Source organism: Nannospalax galili, unplaced genomic scaffold (genome assembly GCF_000622305.1).
Source record: "Nannospalax galili isolate Female #2095 unplaced genomic scaffold, S.galili_v1.0 scaffold1018, whole genome shotgun sequence".
NCBI lineage: Eukaryota > Metazoa > Chordata > Mammalia > Rodentia > Spalacidae > Nannospalax > Nannospalax galili.
In genome coordinates this window covers 520,249-542,207 of record NW_008342000.1, presented here as the reverse complement: position 1 = coordinate 542,207, position 21,959 = coordinate 520,249, and positions in this window count along the sequence as shown.

Here is a 21,959-nt window from a genome sequence, read left to right as displayed (position 1 = left end):
CTGAAACTTCTGTTGCTCATGTGTCCCTGAGCTAGTTTCATAACCTCAGATGTTCCCTTATGCTCCCTATGTAACGTGTGTTCTAACATCTTTCTTAGACTGTTGTGAAGATTCAACAAGATATGCCTGTTCAATGTATAATGTAGTAGGATCTCCATAAATACCATTTTCTACTCTTTCTGTTTCCAACAGACAAATAGTAAAAAAAATACCTATTATGTCTTAAGAAACCAATGTTATTTTGCCTGATTAGCACTTAACCAATTTTAGTAACTTTCATGGCCCTAGACCTCTTGGCAATGAGGCTCAAGCTTTTTCTCTGCCGGTTGACAGCAGGACCATCATCTTGGGGGGATCACTTAAGCCCTCTGCCTGGCCCTTGTGTGCTAGAGACTTGTCCCTACCCAGCACAGGACAGATGGGAGCAATATTCAACCTAATTTGCCAGTTACATGGAAGATTACTTCACAAATCACAAAGCTGTTAAGATTAAGCTGGTAATTACCATTACACAGACTTCCCAAAGTACTCACTTGTCTGTATCCAACACTGGCTGAGTGGCTAGGCTTCTGAGTAGCCTTGAAGTCAGGTTTAAATTGTGATTGGTATGGATAGATATCAAGGTTAGAGAGAAGTATTCATGATGATAGGACCATTGATAATTTTGGGATGTGGGAAATGTCAGTTACAAACCCTGGAATGAAAATCATTTCCTTCTCTGGTTGAAACCCATTTCTATCTCTCCAGCTAAGCCTTCCTTGACTCCCCCTCCTCATATCATGCTAAATACGTTGCTTCAGACCTACACACTGATGGCATTCCCAGGGTTTTCCAAACTCTGTGATAAATCTTTATAGATTTGAATGTTTACCTCCACCAGTTTGGGATTAATTTGAGATCAAGGATCATTTTTATTGGGGTCTGCCCTAGTATGTGTCACACAACAGGTGTTCAATGATATCTGAATGGAGGGGAAACAATAGGGTGTTGTGTGATATTATTCCTGGGGAGACTTGGACAAATGTCTTCTTATCCAAGTAGGGAACCAACAACAGACCAAAGTAAGATATTGATAAAGTCCAATTTGGTGGACCTATGAGTTTTATGAAGGTTACTTATAGGAGTATAGGTGAGGGGTTACTCAGAGGAGCAGAAACGACTCAGAGACAGCTGTTATCACCAAAAGCCCATCCAAGCATTGGTGGCAGCCCACCAAAGCATGAAACCTGAACTGCACTGCACAACCTACAGGCAGCTCAACAGGTTGGAGAGTGTCCTTTCCAGGTAGCTTGGTTGGCCTAGCCTCTTCCAGGCAACTAAACTCTGTTGGTCTCTGCTTTTTCTAGGCAGCTTGACCGTCTCTCAGTAGTGGTAAGAAGGACGGGCCTAGTGAACCTGGTCGTTCCAGGGACTTCCTGAAGCTACTCAGTTGCTTATTTCCTGAACTTGATTATCTTCCCTATAGGATAGACTATTTTACTTCCTCAAAGAACATCCTGTCAATGGAAGGTTTTTGTCTCTGAGGAAATTGCCACATAATATAAGGTAAGAAGGAGGAGACCTCTATTAAGACCCTATAATTTCTTTTACCAGGATGTCTATTTTTCTGCTTTGGGAACTGGACCCTGGCCACCACAAGCTCCACTTGTCTCCATGACCTTTAATAAGGAAAACTGAATGCTTTGAGAGACAGAGACAGAAAGAGGGAAGGAGGGAAGGAGAGAGAGACAGAGAGACAGAGAGAGAGAAACAGACAGAGAGAGAGAGAGAGACAGAGAGATAGATCAGGGATCTAATAGTATTCTCTCCTGGGACTTTCCCACGCATTTTGGTTAGAATTAAATGTAGCTGCATACAGAGGATCTCAACTCTCCCAAGTAAAAGAAGTATGGACCCTGGCAGTGTAAGCTTGTCCTTGTTGGTTCATTCCTTTGGTTCTTCAAATACCTAGCATCCTAGTCCTTCAGCTCCAGCTAATCTTTATTAACACAGGGTTGTCACTGGTACTGCTGCTGCTAAGGTCAAGTTTCAGTTTGGGAGAATGATGAAAGGAAGGAGAGCAAAGTGGAGGCTTCCTTCCCTGTCCTTAGCTAGTGCTCTGCAAGCAGGAATCAGCCTCCATCATATCCACATGCACCTGTTTGGTCTGAGTTTAAGCCAAATGATGACACTTAGCTAAAAGAGGGTTAGAGAAATAGAGTCTTCTCCCCTTAAAAGCTTTCTCTTAAGAGATTAAAATGGACTGAGTGATCGTTGTATCTACCAAATGTCTGTGTTGATGTCTCAACTGCCAAGCCAGAATCAAGGAGGCCAGTGGTTGATAATTGATCATCTCAAAAGAAGATACTTTGATAAATTGGGTCCATACTCTCACGAAAGGACTTAGAGTGCTTATTTGACCCTTCCATGTTGTACAGAAGAGCAAGAAGACAGGCACACACCGGACTCTGCATCTGCTGTTGCCCTGATTGGGAATTCTCAGCCTTCTGAACAGTGAGAAGTAGATTTCTGTTGTCTGCAGTCCACTTAGATCATGGCACCTTTGTTATATAATACATTCTTGAATTAAAAAAAAACAAAACACCAAAATGGAGGCTTTGCTATTAAGGAGTGGATGTTGGAGTAACCAGCAGCCACTGCTTGAGAGGAAATACAGAAGAGACAAAAGAAAAGGGAAAGGAGAAGTATTTCCCTTCTCTACAGAGTCTTAACTCCCTAAATGCCGTTTCTCCTGACAATTATATCTCAGATGCCTGTCTCAGGAAAAGCCAGAGACAGGCAGGGGGCTTGCTTCTTAGTCTTACTGAAATAGCTCAGGAAATCTACCAGTGAGAAGCAAGCAAATATGTACTAATTTCTTACTTGCCCCAGGCACAGACATACATTTTATCTTATTCAGTTCTCACAACATCCCTAGGAGGTAACTGTTATTACTTCCATTTTGTATATAGTGACTACAGTGCAGAGAGACTCACTGATTTGTCTAAATCCAGAGCTAAGCAAAGACCAAGGTAGGAATATAAATTAAATCCTAATATAAATTACCTCCTGCTCCTTAATGCTCACTATAAACACAAAGGTAGGAGAGGGAGGAGGACTCATGACAACATCTCTGATTCAAAGGACAAAATGCCCTTGAATTTTGGTTTCAGCATTTGGTGTGGAATACTAAATGCTCCTGGTTCTTTAATGTGCAGGCATTTGTCTGATAGATAATATTTCCTGCATACATGAATTTTGAGAATATTTTGAATCTCAATCAAGAGCTTTATATTGGTGGTAGAGGAGAGAGAAGAGAGTTGATTACAAAACTTCAAAGTCTGAATGTGAGCCGCTCTGCTGCCCATCAAACTTGTGAAGATGTCTCTAATGCCACAGCGATTATAATACTTTCTGGTGTGAGAGCAGGGCCCTGCTAGGCTACTTAGACGCGCAGGCCATTAAGGGAGTGTATTAGCTGCTTTTCTTCTTGCGGTGACAAAATACCTGGCCAAAGAAACTTAATGAAAGAAGGGTTTATTTTGGCTCACAGTTGAAAGTACACTCCATCACAGTGGTGTGGGCACAAAGTGAGAGCAGGTCACATGGCATCAACAGTCAGGAAACAGAGAAGACGAAATGAAAGCTTGTGCTCACCTTTGAGTGCAGTCTGAGACCCCAGCACGTGGAATGATTCCACCCACATGTATGGCGGGTCTTCCCACCTTCATTAGTATAATCTCAATAATCCCTTGAAGAACTTCTCAAAGATGTGTCTCCAAGCTGATTCTAGACCATGACAAGTTGACAGTCAATAAAAACTATCACATGGAAATGGCACAGAAGTTGCAGAAGGTAGTTGTCAATGCAGTCCTTTAGGAATCAGACAAAACTCAGAGGCAGCTCCCTGTGGTCAGTATCCGCCTTGTGACAAATGTTTTCTGCTTCTCCCAGGAAGAGGCATCCAGCCTTTGGAAGAAGTCTTTAAGAAATAGTGTTTGGCATTTTCCAAGGCCAAGAAGTCTACTGATGGACACGTTATTTCAAATAAACCCAAACTCAAACTCCCAATCCTCAATTTCACTGCAAGTGATATTGATGGTCTCTATTCTTTTGTGGACTCTTCCTTTACATAAATTATTTTCAATGATCTTAATATTGTTCCTATGAAGAAAGGAAAGATGATCCTATTTTCTGATAACTGAAGAGTTTAGTAGTACAGGGCTCTCCAGAAATGATATGGGAAAAACAATGACCAGCTCAGACATATGACTTCAGAACGGTTGTTCTTTTCTTATATACTAGTTTGTGTTCCATGCTCTTAATCATTTGGACCATAGGATACTCGTTTTAACTCTCTGAATGTTAATAATGCCATCATTTCTTTCATGTGGACAGCCATCTTCAAACCATGGATCATTCAAATTGTCCTTTCAAAAGCACAGGTCAAGTTTCCAGTGGTACTCAGAAATGAGCTTCTATCCTGGCTGTGGCTGTGATGACATGGGCTTTTCACTCCTTACATTTGAAGATCCACATGTCCATTCTGTCAAATTCATTCTTCGGTTGCCTTCAATCACAAGTGCTTTGGAACAGCTGGGTCACTTAAGTTGATCCATAGCAATTGTGATCTCAGTTGGAAAACTCAAATTAAATGTCCCAGCCTAGGGCTGGATGTCAACAATGTAAGTATTCAAGACTGTACAGTCTGTTGTCAGTGAGTGCTTGCTTCTCTTTGCTCTTCCTTTAGAACTGCTGCCATTCTTTCTGAATTTTCCTTCCCAGGAATGAGAGCAGTGTTAACACTAAGCAAGTTTTCTGTTTTGTATAAAAACCAAACAGTAGGGCAGATCATCAGTCATTTATTTTGCTGCTGGACCTGTGGTTTGGGCAGAGCTCAGGAGCAGCGGTTCATCTCTTTTTCACGTGCATAAGTGAATGATTCAATGGGGAATTGGTGGATCCACTTTCAAGATCATTCATTCACCGGTGACAATTTGGTTCTGTTAGCTGGGTCAAGTTGAGACCGTGGGCCATCTTGGTGACCTTCAACATGTGTCTTTCCATGACTGTCTTTGTCTTAGCACTGTGTCTGGGTTCCAAAGACAGGTGTCCCAATGGAACGACCTAATTTACTCTAAGAAGTTACAAAGTGTCACTTGTAATAGTCCACTGATTGATCTGTCACTCAGTTCAGCTCACATTCAGTGGGTAGAGATAGACCTTACCTGCTAATGCAAAATATGTCAAAGAATTCATGACCTTTTTTAAAAATTGTGCCACAAATCTACCTGGGAATAAGCAACGACTTAACGGCCCTACCTCACCTTTTCCCTTTCTGCGAATAGAAAGAATGGGTTTTTGATAAAAGTATAGCTTAGCATCTCTTACCATCTCTTCTCAGGAATGTAAGTTGGCTTCCTCCATTCTAGAGTCTTGTTTTCATTCAGTTGAAGTTATCTGAATGTATTACTTTATATGAAAGGATCAGCCTATTCGCTGAAAACTCTTGCAATTTTTCAATAAAACTTTCAAATAGGTCAAAGCTCTGGAGCACCCAGGCTGACCAACTGATTTTGGCTAGCTGAAGTCCCTCACTCCACCAGGAACCCTGTTAACCACCTAGGATTTGTGTGGTCTTCTTAACTGTTCTTTCCTGAATGAACCATACTCAAGAAAGAGATGGTGACTGAATCAACAAACCGATAGGACACATACCGAAAAGTAAGTTCAAGATTTTAAGTAATGACAGTGCACCCAGAATATACTTTCTTTTTATTAATTTTTATTTTATGTGTATGAGTGTATTGCCTGCATGTGTGTAAATGTACCTGTGTTGTGCAATACCTGAAGAGGACAGAAGAGGGCATCAGATACCCTGGAACTGGAGCAAAGAATGGTTGCTAGTTGCCATGTGGGTGGTGGGATTCAAACCCAGGTACAAGTGCACGTACAGTCAGTGCTTTTAGCCACTGAGCCAGCTCTCCAGCCCTAGAACATATTTTCAAGATGCAGGTTATGAACTTATTTTCTATACAGTCAAGCTAGCTATATGAGTTTAGCTAGGAAAGTTTTCCAAAGAAAAAGCTGAAAAACCTTTAACTGATTTTCTTTCAAAAATTGTACTGAACTTTAAAAAGGGTACTTAGTTTTGGTAGTAATTGTGGTCCCAAGTCATCTTCATTGCAGGCTGTCCTTTTCTTATCCTAGTTGAAGCAATTACCAAGAAGAACTCTCATGATAAAATATTAGCAGAAGATGCTCTTTCCTCTGTTGATATCCAGATATCATATCATTTGCTTCTTAGAGTACTTAAAGTAGTTAGAAATCTTCAAGGAAGTATTTTATATATTTGAATAAAACTGTTAATTATTGCTTTCTGTTGTGGAGGCATGAACCAGGGAAAAGATAAAAGCATCTTTCAAATTTAATGTCCCAATTAATTAATTTTTACTTATAAAACTGGAGTCTTTGCCAAGGCTTCCGGAAGCATTATAAAAGATTGATGTCATAAAGATAAGAATTTAACTGGGTCAAGCCCAACCATCAGATTATTCTTAATTAGGAATGAATCTCTCTATAATTTCTATAAAATTGGCTGAATAACAGATGACATGCTGAATTACTAATGTAATTTAAGGAATATATGATTAAAAATGGTACGTGCCTTTTCCTTCTTGCTTGTTTCATCAATGGCGCTATCTGCCTGGATTCACTCTGCAGGTTACTGTTTATTTTCTACTTTTGGAAAAATGTCATTTTTAATTATAGATGGTGGCCAGAACATGCGCCCCCATGCCTCCTCTCAGTACTGAATGTAAAATACTGGCCTGGAGAGGAAAACAAGTGCTTGTGTCAGAAGAAGCATCATTTCCCAAAGGTCACATTTGAAACTTGTACAGTGAGTCAGCCTGGAACTGGTGGGCTGTGTGCTTTGGTTTTCAAGAATCAGAAAGGTCAGCCCCTCTAGGTATTGCTCTAGATATTGCTGAGGAAGGGGACTTTCATTGGGGGGGAGAGACTATGGAGAGATTTAATGTGCAAGGCATCACACATTCTGGGTGAGTTACGTAAATGCACTGTTAAGAAAACGTGTACTGAGAACACATGCATTCTTATTCCTCTCAGATGAATTTCAGTAACTCCATCACTGGGGAGATAGCTCAGTGGGGTAAAGTGCTTGCTGGGTAAGCATGAAGACCCAAGTTTGGATCTCTAGCAACCATGTAAAATGTACATGGTGTACATCTGTAACCCCAGCCCTGGGGAGAGAGAAGCAGAGACAGAAGGATCTTTGGGGCTTGCTGGCAAGTCACTCTAATGAAAATGGTAAGCTTGATGATCAGAGTTAGAAACCCTGTCTCAAATCATGAGACCGAAGGCAACAGAGGAAAATACCCAACATAGATATGTGCACTCACACGTCCACACATGTACTTGCATATACACGTGCCCACGCACACACACACACACACACACACACACACACACACACACACACAGAGAACTGGGTCATGATGACAAATATGAAAATAGTAGTTTGCTGAGGGTTGTATATTGGCTTTGAAAAGCAATAAGAAACCTAGAGTAATGGAAATGTTTTAGGTGTTGATGTTAGTAATGTTTAGACATGTATACACACAAATGATATGTCTGCATAAAAATTAGATTTGTAAGATTTGATCAATGTGAATTATACATGAATATGATGATACACGCCTTTAAAGAATCAATATGACAATAAAAAGTCTTTCAAATGATCTTAAATATGGTGGCTCAGCTTTCCAATCTTAGAATAATTTTCTACTTGTCAGTATGCATTCCCTAGACTTCTGGATCTGTTGTTAGGCACCGTGTGGGTGCTGGGATTTGAACCTGTATCTTCTGCAAGAGCAGCCAGTGCTCTTTAATGCTGAGCCATCTCTCCAGCCCCAGCTTCAATATTTGTTAAAAACACAACTTAGGCACTTATTCTATTCCAACTGATAAAAAGAAATCAGTGGAGATGAGATTTGAAAATTTTCAGTTTTAGAAAATTTTTCATGTCATTCTCCTATATTCTAAAAAGAAATCCTTATTAAAATACATGTTCTGACTGGGAATATAGCTCAATTTTTGGAGTGTTTTCCAAGCATGTATGAAGCCCTTGGTGTAATACCAATAAGCACATAAAGCAGGGGTCATGGTGTTTGCCTCTGATCTTAGCACTTGGGCAGTGGTGTTAGGAAGATCTGAATTTTAAGGCTATCCTTGGTTACATAGTAAGTTAGAGGCCAGTCTGGGATACATGTAGCTCTGTCTCAGAAAAACTGTATATTTAAGTGGTGACCCATGAGCCAAGTAATTCAGCATTTCATTAGCATGAATGCATTCATGAGAATTACTAAAGGAGGTTCAGATAACATCAGTTAAAAACCAGTATACAAAGGAGTAATAAGCCCTCTCCTTATTTGTTGAGAGCCTTTATTTGGACTATCTCTTAGTTTGTACAACTATGAAATGAGAAATTAATATTATTTCATATTCAAGATGTGCTAAGATTGATCAGGGCAAATCAGCACACACAGGCCAGATGTACTAGGACACTAGTCACCAAAATGTGGATGATACCACAGCTTGGTCTCTGTGCTTCCCCAAAACAAGCTTAAGGTGCTCCAAGAAAACAAAACAAAGTTAACCTAGATAAAAACTGAACAGTATTGAGACAGTATGCTCAGTTGCATACTGGACTGGGGAGCCTGTGTGTTGGAAATAGACAAAGCAGTGGACAAAATCTTGCTCCATCAAAACCTCAGTTTTAATCTCTGAAAGAGATACACAGTTTCCTACCTCTCAGATGTTGAAGCGCTTTCCCTGAATAAATAGCTTTCTTAACAGGTTTTCCTGCCTACAGAGCTTATGGCTTTCCTTTCAGCAGAATAAATATGACTGCCTGCTTCTTCAGTGAATGCTTGGTGGGCACGACTGTGCCTGGTGCTCTCTGAAAAGAATCTGAGTTCCTACTGTCATGCTTATAGGCATACATACCCCAGCGAGGGATTCCTAACCAGTTTGTAGGAAAAGCACCACTGATGACATGGGGCTGGAAAGATCCAGAACCAGAAGGATCTTTGATGACAGAGAAGGCATGGTGAGCCCTCTGGGAAGGGAAGGGAAGGGAAGGGTACCGTAGGTGGAAGCTGAACAGACTCTCCTGAAGCAATTCCATAGGGATGTGTGCTTCAGATGATGGGGAAGTACTAGATTTCAAAAGGAAACAATGAAAAATGCATGTGATGAGAATGGCAGGACAGACTGGGGGGGGGTGTGTCTAAAGTGCCACATTGCAAGGTTAGCCCTTCCTTAGAAGAAACTTGAAAAGACAGTTGTTAGTACTTACGAAGGTCACTCCGAGCCATTTCCAAGAACTTATTGACGAACCACTGACCCAAAGTTTTCTGACCTTTGATTATATTGACTAATAAATGACAAGTGTCTTCTCTTCTTGTTTGTCTTAATCTCTTCCTTTCTTCCTCACCTTCTGGGGCTCAACTTTTCCCCTCAATAAAGAGTAGTTCAATCTTTTGAAAGCAAGTATTTGCAATGCTTGACTAAATCCTACTTTATAGATAGCACATTCAGGTATGGACTGAATGTTGATGTATGCATATCACATCTAATTTGATTCCACACATGGCTATTTATATCACTTTTTGTTGTTCATTCTTAAAGCCATCTATCATTCTGTTGGATATGTAGGTATGCGAGGTTAGCTCATTTTGCAATTCATAAATGGGTTTAGCTATTCATAGTCTCATTTCACTATAAAATGGAAAATATGGAAAGGAAGCAATGGAAAGCCATCTTTGATTTCAAGTTAGCTAGGGCACATTTCATTTTGCCAGCTTGGGTAAAATTTAGAATCTCTTACACTGCCGAATTGTAATGTTGCACCTAAGGAGTGTGACAGGCCACAGAGAGCTGGGTAGGAGACAGCATGTCTTGGAAAGAATTATCTCCTATTCTAAAGAAATGACCTATGCAGAATTTGTAATTGTAAATTCTGACCTTATGAATCACATACCATAATGGCTACTGGGAGCGGAGATCTCACCATGACTGCCTGCTTGTGCCTGTCCGTTACTGCATGTGTCTTTCTTCCTTTCTTTTTCTTTCTTTTCTTTCTTTCTCTCTCTCTCTCTCTCTCTCTCTCTCTCTCTCTCTCTCTCTGCCCCCCACTCCCTCCCTTCCTTCCTTTCTCTTTTCAATTCTAAGTGAAATTCATTTCGGATTTACCTAAACCATTTTTCACATTTTTCTGTTTCTAAGTACTCATGGACTTTTTGTCCAGTTGTGAACTGAGTGCAGTTTGATTTTGTCATGTACAAAGCCTCCTTTTCTCTGCTTTTACAAGAGCTCTTTTCATCTCTGGAAATCTCCTTTATAAATAAAACAGAAAAATGACCCAAGGCATCAGAAGTTAAGTACATACCTCACATGATTCCGTTTCTCCTAACAAGGGAAAGGCATCCGTAGCTACTGTTCAATCAGAACAAGTCACTGAACTTGCTGTAGACTTGAACTTGTGGTCTGATGATAAATAAGAATGTCTGGAACCTAAACAAGGACTTGGGCACTCAGTTTCTTATGCAATCATGTAGTGCCTTTGGGTAGCTTCTGTTTTAAAATGGAAGAAACTGAGGTTCAGATGTTTTAAATGATTTTTGCAAAGCTATAAAGAGTCCAGGCGAGTGAATGAAAGTAAGGTACTGGTGAAAACTAAGCACAGTGAGAAGAAAATGAAGCCTTGGAAGGCAGCTTTGAGCTTCAGTAAACACCAGCATAACCATATCCTGCTGAAGTTGAGGACCTAGGGGACACAATGCTGAGAGATGTTTGTCAATAAATTTTAAACAGTAGTGACACCTTTAAGTCCCAGGGAAAACAAGAGTAGTGGCAGCAAGCCTTTTTGTAAACACTCTTTGAGTGGTGCAGAGGAGTGCTGGAGAGCTTCAATTGTCAACTTGACACACCTGGGTTGAGGGAGCCTAAATTGGAGAATTGCTTTCATTGGACTGACCTGTGGCCATGTCTGTGGGGCATTTTCTTGATTGTTGAGTGATGTGAGAAGGCCCAGCATACTGTAGGTGGTGCCACCCTTGGGCAGGTTGTCCTGTACTGTATATGAAAGCAGGTTGAGAATGGGCCGGGGGAACAAGCCAGTAAGCAGTATTCTTCTAGGCCCATGCATTAGCTCCTCCCTCCAGGTTTCTGCCCTGAGTTCCTATCTTGGACTCCCTCAGTGAGGAACTGTAACATGGGAGACGTAAGCCAAATAAAACCCTTTCCTCCCCAGGTTGGTGTTGGTCAGAGTGTTTTTGTCACAACAATTTAAGGAAAACTAGAACAAGCGGTGTCTAACTCTCCCCATATTTTGTCTTAGCCTATCATTAATGCATCCAAAACTCCACATTCACTTCCTATTTTTATACAGTTTATCTCTGGTGTTTATTAGACATCTATCCATAAATATGCACTGATTGTGAAGGTTGACTGCTGTTCTTTTGAAACTAAGAACTTCACAGCAAAAGGGGCACCTGAGCTACAAATCACATTCAGCCCATTAGAATCCATCTCTATCCACACCTCTCCCTGAGCATCGACAGGAAGCAAATGTGCACCCCCATACCCCATCTACCTCCAGTTCAGGTACTTTACAAATGACGTGGCTTTCTCTTATCCATGTGTCCACACTACCAAGTTTGCAGACAGTTGCATTTATTTTATAATTGGTGAATAAATGAATGAAATCTACAAAACATTATATTCATGGAAACTTTTTTTTTTTTTTTTTTGCATCTTAGAAAAATAAGTGGCTTGGGTGAAGTTGGTCCTGAAGGCTGGAAACAAGTAGATACTGAACTCCAATTAAGCCTCCCTGGAAGAGAAGTTTGGCCTTTGAATGAGGAGAGTAAGTTAGCTTCAGGAATCTCCCAAAATATTTTAGACCAATGTTACAGCCTTAATTGTTTCAGTAAGTTCACGTGTGTGGAAGACTTGGTCAGATAAATGGAAGCTCCATGTAGCTCTAAGTGGAAATAAATTTTTCTGCTATCAGCTCTAGTCCTTAAAGTTTGGCTGTTTCAGTTAATCAATATGGACCTTAGAATCAGAGGGGACTATACACACAAATAGATGAGCATCTACTGAATGTAGTGGCTCAGCTGCTGATAACAACTCTTTGGGCTGGGAGAATTGCTTTGAGTAGCATCAATATCCTGATATTTAATTTCAGCCTGGCCTGGGTTCAGTCACTATTCAGAACCTTACCATCCATGTGGTACTAGATAAGAAATTAATGTGTTGGTGTCTGAAATGACCTGTAATGCAGATCATACATATGAGTTTGTATGTGCTTCATTAGTAGAGGAAAGGGACACATGTTGGTGAAGTAATTAAACACTCCAATATTTCTGAGACTAGTTCTGATGTCAGTATTAAACCCATGTGTCCCCAAATCCCTCTATCCACAAACTCGGCATGTCTCTGGTTAGAACAGGCAAAGGCATGTGTGGTAGGGAAGATCTTTTTCTAGGAGCATTCTTTCAGACACCTTTAAAATTTTTTCAATAAGTATCTCAGGAGATCTTCCAAAGGGGATGTAAGAAACAAGCACGTGGTAAGTGATCAACACATTTCATTTAAAAACAAAACTCCATCCCTTTACGTACACGTTAAGATAAATCATGTGAGCATATTAGATTTTATTTCATTAAAATAAATATAGAAGCATTGGGGGTTAGGAGCCAGGGAAATGGATCGGAGACTCCTTAAGGTTTTATGGAATTTTCTTTTCAATCATTAAAATAATGCAACCTTCATCCATTTATTTCTTCAGGAGGCTGATTTTCAGCAAATATATGAATCTAGTGAAAAACAAAGTAGGCATCCCGAACAGATACAGCATATGCTATTTTTCATAAAGAATAAATTGCTATTATAATGGCATATTGGCATAGCAGGATATTTTGTTTTTTTTATAAAAAAAACAATTTTAAGTGCCTAGGTATATGGTCTTTGTCAAACATGTTTGTCTGTGTTTTCATTTAAATGTAAATGCTGCTCTGAGTGTTAGGAAAGAGGTGTACAAACTCCACACCCTGTAGAGAAAGGCTAGGAACAGTGAGCTTTCCTAATGGAAATTCTGTCTTAAATTATTTTTCCAGTCTCTCAAGATAATCTTGTTAATTAATTTCTTTAATATTTTAAACATCTTTTTTTCTTTTTCTTCAAAGAGGAGGAAACAGCATTGGAGGGAGAGCTCTGATTGTCACGACAACACAATGTGTTGCTAGCTGGGGAGACATTTGTGTAACTTACAGAGAGATATAGATATATTAGTTTGGGGATTGCCACTTTCAGAGCAAATTTTACATTGTCACAAATATCACACCCTCAAGCCAAGGTATGTACTAATGGCTTCATTATTAAAATTTGGTTACTGTTCCAGAACTATAAATCCATCAGTTATGATAATTTTGTAAAATGAAACCACAAATATTAATAAAAATTTTCAGTTCAATAGAGCATCAGCAATAACTTCATATTTAATTCAGAAAAAGTCGGTAAGCAATATATTTAAAGCATGAGAAAATATTCTTTTTTACAAAACTGTGTGTGTGTGTGTGTGTGTGTGTGTGTGTGTGTGTACATATGGAGGCCAGAGGTCATTTCAGGTACTTTCCTAAATTGCTCTCCACATTGATTCTTGAGATAGGATCTCTCAGTGAGCCTGGACCTCACCATTTCAACTGCACATGCTTGGGCTTCCCAGTAAGACCTGGTTGTCTTCCTATAACTGCCTCTCCAATGCTGGGATTGCAGGCACGTGCCACCATGCCCAGGTTTTATGTGAGTGCAACAGATCACACACCTTTTACTCACTGAGCCATCTTCCCAGACATCCCAAATTCAGAACTTTAACTAGAGTTTGGAAACATCAACATGGAAAATGAATCTATCTCCTCCTATCCCACCAAAAAGTATCATTTGACTAAAACAAATCGAGGAAGCTGTTATAAGATAAAGCCCATGTTTTCTCAGTGTGCTATGCAAGAGCTCTACTCTCTTGGTCTATATTACCTTGGTCAACTATTTTTGCAAGCCCTCCATTCATGAACAGTATATCCTTTAATTCAAATGCATCTTCAAACCCAGTCTCCCTTATGACATCATCTTTTAATTCTGCCTTAGTTATTTATATCCACATTACATTGTATTCACAATGTAACTTCCTACACATCCCAGGGAACACACAGGCTGGTGAAGATTAGATCCCTGTTAAATACCTTCTGAATGAGGGCTGTATCCTCTCTCCTTAAAACAGCTCTCAAATGCCACGAAATGATTTTTCTCAACAGACAAATTATATTTTTGTTGGGTTTAAGCTCTTTACTTTGTATGTGATAGATTCTTCATAGTCTCTCTGTGATGAAAGGATGAATAAAACAAGTTTGCTTCTGATTTTTATACGACAGCCATAGATTTGATATCTCTAAAGTAGGCAAAAACTGAAAGAAACTGAGATCTCATTAGGGAACTCTAACCAAATGAAAATCCAGGAACAGGTTGGATTGTTTGATGCCAAGAAATTACTTCTTTTAATCAAACGTATGACCACTCATGCATTTATTAAACAGCCAGATTCTTTGGAAAGAGTTGGCTGTTCTACTTCAGGTTAGCAGCCCTTGAACATGATACATGCATCACAGAGTGGATGAGATTGAACTTGACTTACAGAGGGAAGAGAGACCTATTTTCCTTTCTAAATTGCAGAAGAGTCAGTGTTTCTACTTTTCATCTCACTGCTCACTCCAGTCTTTCTCCTCTTAGCCTCATTTGCCAAGATTACACACAGGTCCGCAGCAATACCGCACACCAAATACACCCTGGTTTCATCATAAGTATTTCAAAGTACACTATTAAGGCAAAAAGAAAATCGAATCTTATTAACAGGATTAACTTCTGAACAACAAGTCTCAAAATCCATTAGAAATAGAATTGACAGTGTCAGCAATAAGGCTCTGAGAAATCATTTCATTAAAAGTCCTTTATTTTCAAAAGCTCATTACTTCTACATTCTGGGGGCTCTGGGGATTAAAACCCGGCAGAGTAGATGGTCCACGGTGCACTGTGATCCCTACTTACTGCTTCGTTCTAGACAGTGTCTTAAAGTCACGTATACAATGCCGCATGTATCTCACCCTAGCAGGTAGGTTTATCATCTGGAGAAAGCATATAAAGGCCATGGACAGAAGAGGAGGAAATGAATACTATAAACCTGTCATGAAACATTTCAAGTCAAAATAAGATCTTGTGAACATGGAGTCCTTAACAGAGAGAAAACTGGGTAGCCCACAGTTATAAACCATGCCACACAGCTTCAGCTCCTTCTAAACAAAGTGCTCATGTCTTTCTGAGGAAAGGATGTTTTCCTTATATTTGTTCCTATGGTTTCTACCCTTCCCATTGCATGTAATTCATTCATTCATTTTTTCTTTCATCTAACAATATATGACACATGGAAGGAGCTGGAGAATCTGCCAAGAAGCAAGGTCAAGTCCCAGGCCCCAGAGGTCAGAGGTGTTCTTTACAGAATGGTGGAGCTCCAGCCGTTTGCCAGAAGACAAACCTTTGAGTGGCACCTGATGTGGCTGACTCATGACTGGTGAGCAGAAAGTGTCAATTATTATGAAAATGTCTTTTGAGAACTGCTTGTTCAGTTCATTAGCCCATTTTCTGCTTGGCAGTTTTCTCCCTTAGTGCTCAATTTTTGCTGTTCTTTATGTGTTCTAGGTGTTAACCCCCCGGCAGAAGTAGAGCTGGCAAAGACTTTTCCCCCATTCTGTATGTTATCTGTTCACTCTGTTGATGGTTTCCTTCACTGTGCAGAAACATTTTCATTGTATTACATTTCACGTAGCACCATTGTTAAGTCCTGGGTCTATTTAGGCTATGAAACTAGCAAGGAGACCACCAGAGGGGGAAGGAGGTGTTGAGGAGTATGGGGAGGCAAAAAGACACTAATTACACAGAAGTGGAAAGAAGGCTATCGGGTTAGGGCAGAAGGAGGCAGTAGGGAGTGGAGGTGGTGGAAGAGAATCAATGACAAGAAATTTTGTTCGAAAGTGCTGCAAGAAAACCTAACACTATATGTGTTAATTCAACAATTTGGAAAAGCAGGGCATGGTGGCCTATACCTTTAGTCCCAGCACTCTGGAGGCAGAGGCAGGCAGAGATTGAGAGATTCAGTCCAGCCTGGTCTACATAGCGTGTTCCAGGCCAGCTGGGCTACAGGGAGACCCTGTCTCAAAAAACACCCAAGGAAACAAAGTGCCTCACAAAAGTGGGGAAAAAGAACCTTACAACCTGCTCTAGTAATCATGCTGTTATAGTGAGAGGACCCCAATTTCTAACTTCTTGCAGGCAACATTCCCAGTGTCTCCCTTTGAAAGATGTCAATTTGGTGGAAAATGCTACTTGATTCATACATAGAGAAAAATCCATGAAACACTGAGTATAATTTTTGACTTTAGTTTGAACCAGGTTATTCTGATCCTTTGAGAGTGGCACAGGGGTAGAGCCTACCAGTACAATAGCCTGGGCTGGGGTTTCCCACCCAGTGGTGATCACAGAGAAAGTCCCCACAGCACAGGCTTCAGCTGTCCTCCAGAACCAGCTGAATCTGTGGGTAGGAGGGCTTTAGACCCAAGGTAATTTCTCTCTTTTTTATGGAGCTGAGATTGAACCTAGGACTTCATGTTGCTAGGAAATACTTTATACTGAGCTGTCTTTATTTTTAAAAATATTTTAGTATTTTTATTTTATGTGTATGAGTGTATTGCCTGCATGAGCGTAAGTGCACCTGTGTTGTGCAGTGCCCGTGGAAGTCAGAAAAGGGTGCTGGATCCCCTGGAACTGGAGTTACAGATGGTTGTTAGGAGCCATGTGGGCACTGGGAATTGAACCCAAGTCCTCTATAAGAGCAGCCATTGCTCTTCACCACTAAGCCATCTCTCCAGCCCGGTACTGTCTGTATTTTGACTATTACTTGAGACAGGGTTTTACTACATTGCCTAAATTGGACTCACTCTATAGCTCAGGCAAGTCTTAAACTTGCTATCACTTCCGCATCAGCCTCAGTCACCGGAATGACTGTCCTACTCCATCAGTTCGTTATTCTTATTTTGACTTGTAGACTCTATTTGAACAGAATCATTCTTCACAGGCTAAGAACTAGTATAAAGCCAAAACTGTTGTATTACAAATCTCGATAACCCATTCCTGACTCTGAGAAAGAAATATTTAAAAAATATTTCTCCTACCATCTCTACTGCTCCCAATAGGACCCTGTAATCTGACCTTCAATCATGGACTGTATGGTGCTTCATAGGGTGACACACACAGTTCTCTGTCCTGTATAATCTTATTGATACTCACATACATATGGTCTCTAACTTATAGTACAATGCCCTATCACCTTTTATAGTATCAATTCAATACAACACAGATAAAAGAATCTGTTTAAAGATGAATTGTGTTTCATAAGTCCTACAAGGAATTAGTTTTGGGTTTGTTAAAGCATATGTGCAATTTAACTTAAAAATAGTTTATAAGAGGAATATATCTCTATTCTTTTGTCTCTCTTGGTCTCGCTCCCTCTTCCTCACCTTCTAATTCTTGCTCTCACTGGTTTCCATTCATTAATTCACAAGCCATGTTTGCACTTCACGGAAAGTCATTTCTTTAGTGTATAGCTCCAAGCTTACCAGAATCTCTATGCTGAGATTCAGTGCTCAAACCCAGATAATAAGGCACTGCCGCTTTTGTGCTCCTGTCATCCTATGTGTTTATCTTCCGCAAAGAAAGAGAGGGTACAAAGAGAATAGTCCAGAAATCCTAAATCCACATTGATCCCAGCACCATCAACGAGACTCTGGAAAGTAACGTCACTTCTGCTATCAAAATGTCTCTTGGAATCTACTCCTATGGGTTGTACTGGATCCCATGTAGCCTTGAATGGGGCTCTGAGCTGATAACTCGGTGTAACTGGAGCTAATTCCAGTTTGGGGTTTGCATTGGATGCTGATCATAGTAGCGCTGTGTTCTCAGCAGGCTCTGTGGATTCACTTTTGAAAATTGGAGATCAGAAAGCAAGAGGTAGAATGGCTTTGGGCCACGAACAGGAATTAACTTCATGTGGAAAAGTGATTCTGACCTTACAAAACGGTTTGGGTGCCAACCATTGCTCTCTTTTGAGCATTTCCCTCAAATTTGATCTCGCTTATTGGGTTTTCTGATGAAAGGCTTTTATTGATTAGTACTGAGCACTTGAAGTTAAGTGGCTCTGTGGAAAATAGGGAATTAGATGATCATTATTTTTTATCTTTTCTGAAAAGTGCAATTTCTAGTCAGACATCTGACTAAATAAAACCCAGGGTGTCTTTATGCCAGAAAGCAGGTGACAAGGTGAAGCCTGGAATCCCAAATGCAGTTCTTTAGTTTGATTATATTTAATTAAATGGATCACAGGAGCCTGGGGGGAGGAAGACAGTTCTCACAGGAAATGAGATGGGCATTTCCTTTTATGAGACGGTCTAGGATGTAAGGAAAAGTTCCTGGTGACCATCAAAGGTCCCTTTCTCTGCACTCTATCAAACTCTAGCAGGGATTTCAGCTAAAGCCGAGGGTGGCTCTGTTTCTGTTTCCAGGTACTTTGCACGGGTATTAAGGATTTTTCCTAAAGCAAGTCTTGCCTCACCTCATTTTGAAATCAATCTTAAGAAATGTCTACTGAGGAATATAAGCAGCTGATCTGGTACATGCCAATATGAAAGTTCCGATCCTGTTACGCTTGACTAACATTCTTCATCTTTTACTTCCTGTCATTAGACAATGCTCCCCCCCACTTTGTCACTCAGTGCCTTTGCTGCTAACAATGGCTATGACCGCACCATTTGTAGAGTTGTCAAGACTGACTATGTCAAAGCCTCTTTAGTTGCACTGCAAGATGGGCAAATGGGTTGATGTGGTGCTTAAAATTGTCTCCATGGGTTTACATGGAGAAGACAGGCAGATATGGTCATGAACTTGGCCCATACACTTTAGATGGAAAAACCAAATCTTGAATTAAAGCCATCAGAGCCTTGGATAGGTTCTACCACAAAACCTACGAGGCTTTTTGACTGAAAGTCAAGTGAAGGGCAAAAGGGCAGCATTGGTCTTCCTGGAAGTTCTTCATTCCTACTGCGGAACAAATGAAAAGCCAAAGCCTGGGAAACTGGCAGCACAGCCCCAAAGAGATAGACTTTGACACCTCTTGTTTTAAAATATGATTCCTAACAAAACCTTTTGCTGCCTGTTTCTCTATCCGTGTTTTTTTGAATATCGAATTTTTATATTGCAAGGGATAAAGAAAAATTGAGAAAAGAAGCAATTTTGCCATTTATCCCTGTTGCTTTACGTTTCTGGGCATATGATCTACTCTAACCTGAGAAGCAGTCTATACCTAGTGCTACAGCCGTCTCTACCTTTTGGATGTTAACAATAATGGAATCGTTCTCCAGGTCAATCCACCACTGTGGATACTGTGACCTGCTGTGCCAGACTCACCATACTCAGTCTATTGATGGCTGGTTAACCTATCCCTGGAATTTGCACCGACTCTCACTAGACCTGCCAAGTGGCCCCTCTTCATGTTACCGTGCTATAGCTGAAGTTAATGGACACTAGTATTCATATCCTTGAATTCTGAAAATATACTTGCAAAATTCATTAGAAGGAAATATAATAATGTTTAATAAAAATTGCAATAAATATACCCTGAAATATGTTTAAATAATTTCAAAATTAAATCAAGAATTTCACTGTAACATCTGTCAACTTGCTTTCTTATCCCAAATGCTTTGGATACAATGTGACAAGAAAACTATTAAAAATATTTGCGAATAAGGAGCATAGGCGAGATTACTGAAATGTAATTAAGGACTGGGATGTAACTCACTGGATAGTCTTGCTTACCTAGCATTCATGAAGCTCCCATTTCAATCCCTAGTACTGCATAAGCTCGGCACAGTGCTGCATGCCTATACTGTAATCCCAGCACTTGGGAAGGATTCAGAAATTCAAGAAAAATCATCCTTGGCTACACAGAGTGGTTGAGGCAGCCAGCCTACAAGAGATATTGTCTCAAAACACTCCTCCTCCCACAAGAAAGCATAAAGAAAATGAAAACCAATTTGAAATATAGAAATAAAAACTCCTAGAATTAATGTTATGAAAATATAAATAAAAGACAATTTTTACTGTTTTAAAACTGACATAGATAAAATAATCCATTCTTAGGATGATAAAAAAGATCTAAGAACAAGTTGTTGAAGAAAACAGAGAAATTTTATCAACAAAATGTTTATGTCTTGTTGAACTAACAGGAACTAACAGAAACCCAGAAACAAAGCTGAAAGACACTTGAGTACTGAGGAAAAAATTGTGTCAAAAATAATAGATACTTCATATCTATGTTATACTATTACCTGTATACATTAATGAGACAAGATCAGCACATTCAAAATAACGTGGCCATAAAACTCATTAATGAGAAGATAAATTTACTAATAAGTTGTCAAAGGATACAGAAATACAATATACAGAGTGCAAATCAAAATGGCTAACAAATATCCTTACATGCTCAAATTGACTAGTAGTGACTCAATTTGATAATGAGGAAATATAATGTGATATCTATCAGACTAGACCATCCACTTTAGGATCTATTTGGTATAGTAAAGTTTACTTTATATGAAAGAAATATGAAGAGCTGTTGCCTTTTTGCAAAACAATCTGGCAACAGTAATTAAACTTTAAAGGATTTACTCTTTGTCATAGCAATCAGTTTTCTGGAAACAAAAAAATCAAAGCATGCATATATGATGTTCATGCTGGGTGTGAGGGTGGGAAATTGGAGACCTGTTGATTAGAGAACAGGTATATAAATCATGGCATAATCATAACATGGCACATATAACAAATGAATATGGTAAACTTGAACAATGTGTATACAACAGCTGGTATTGTAAAACAAATTATAACCAGGGAAAACGTTGTTCCATTGGTCTATAGAGAACTTTGAAGAACATAGAGACAAAAGTGGTAAGATATTAATCTTGGCATTGGTGGTGGTAGTGATGGTGATGACCAGCACATTTGGATTTATGTAAACTTAAATGTGTGGGCTTCTGGGTAAATGGTGGAGGGGAAGAGTAACATTGTATGTGCTGAAGTATCCAGGCCTCCAAAGATAGAACACTCCCCAAATCCTAATAATAATTACAATGGGGCCAATATTTACAGTGCTTGTAGGGATTCAGGCCAAAGTTTGATTTCACCCTTCTGTCAAGGATGTGGAATTCTCTCTCCAGATATAATAAATATTATAAAAAGAATTTTATAAAATGTTTTTTTTTCCATTCCCTATCATTCCTGCATAATGATTTTTAGAATACTACTTCCAAAATCTGAAAATAGCTTTCTGAGAACCTTCAAGATCTGATGTTCAGATTTCTTGCTTGATATTTGTTCCTCGTATATGATGAATGAAATGGAAAAGATTTCAATTTTTATTAAATTGCATTGGGTATAAAAGACTCCAGCCCTGACTTATTGGTCAAGACTAGGAGTGAATGGCTATCAGAAAGAAGAGACAAGTTCCAAATAGGACGGTTGTCAGGCAGCATGCTCCACTCTCTCACTGCAATCACTGTGTTCATAGATGAGTGAGGCTTCTACACAGGCTGGATGAGACAGTGGGAACTGACTTGTAACACCTCCTATTCTGAGTCATACACAAAGGGAAAGGCTCTACAACTTGAAAGTGAGGAAGACAATACAGCTAACATCATGCCTTACATTCCAGTGGAAACAAAACTAAATAAAAGTAGTTATGG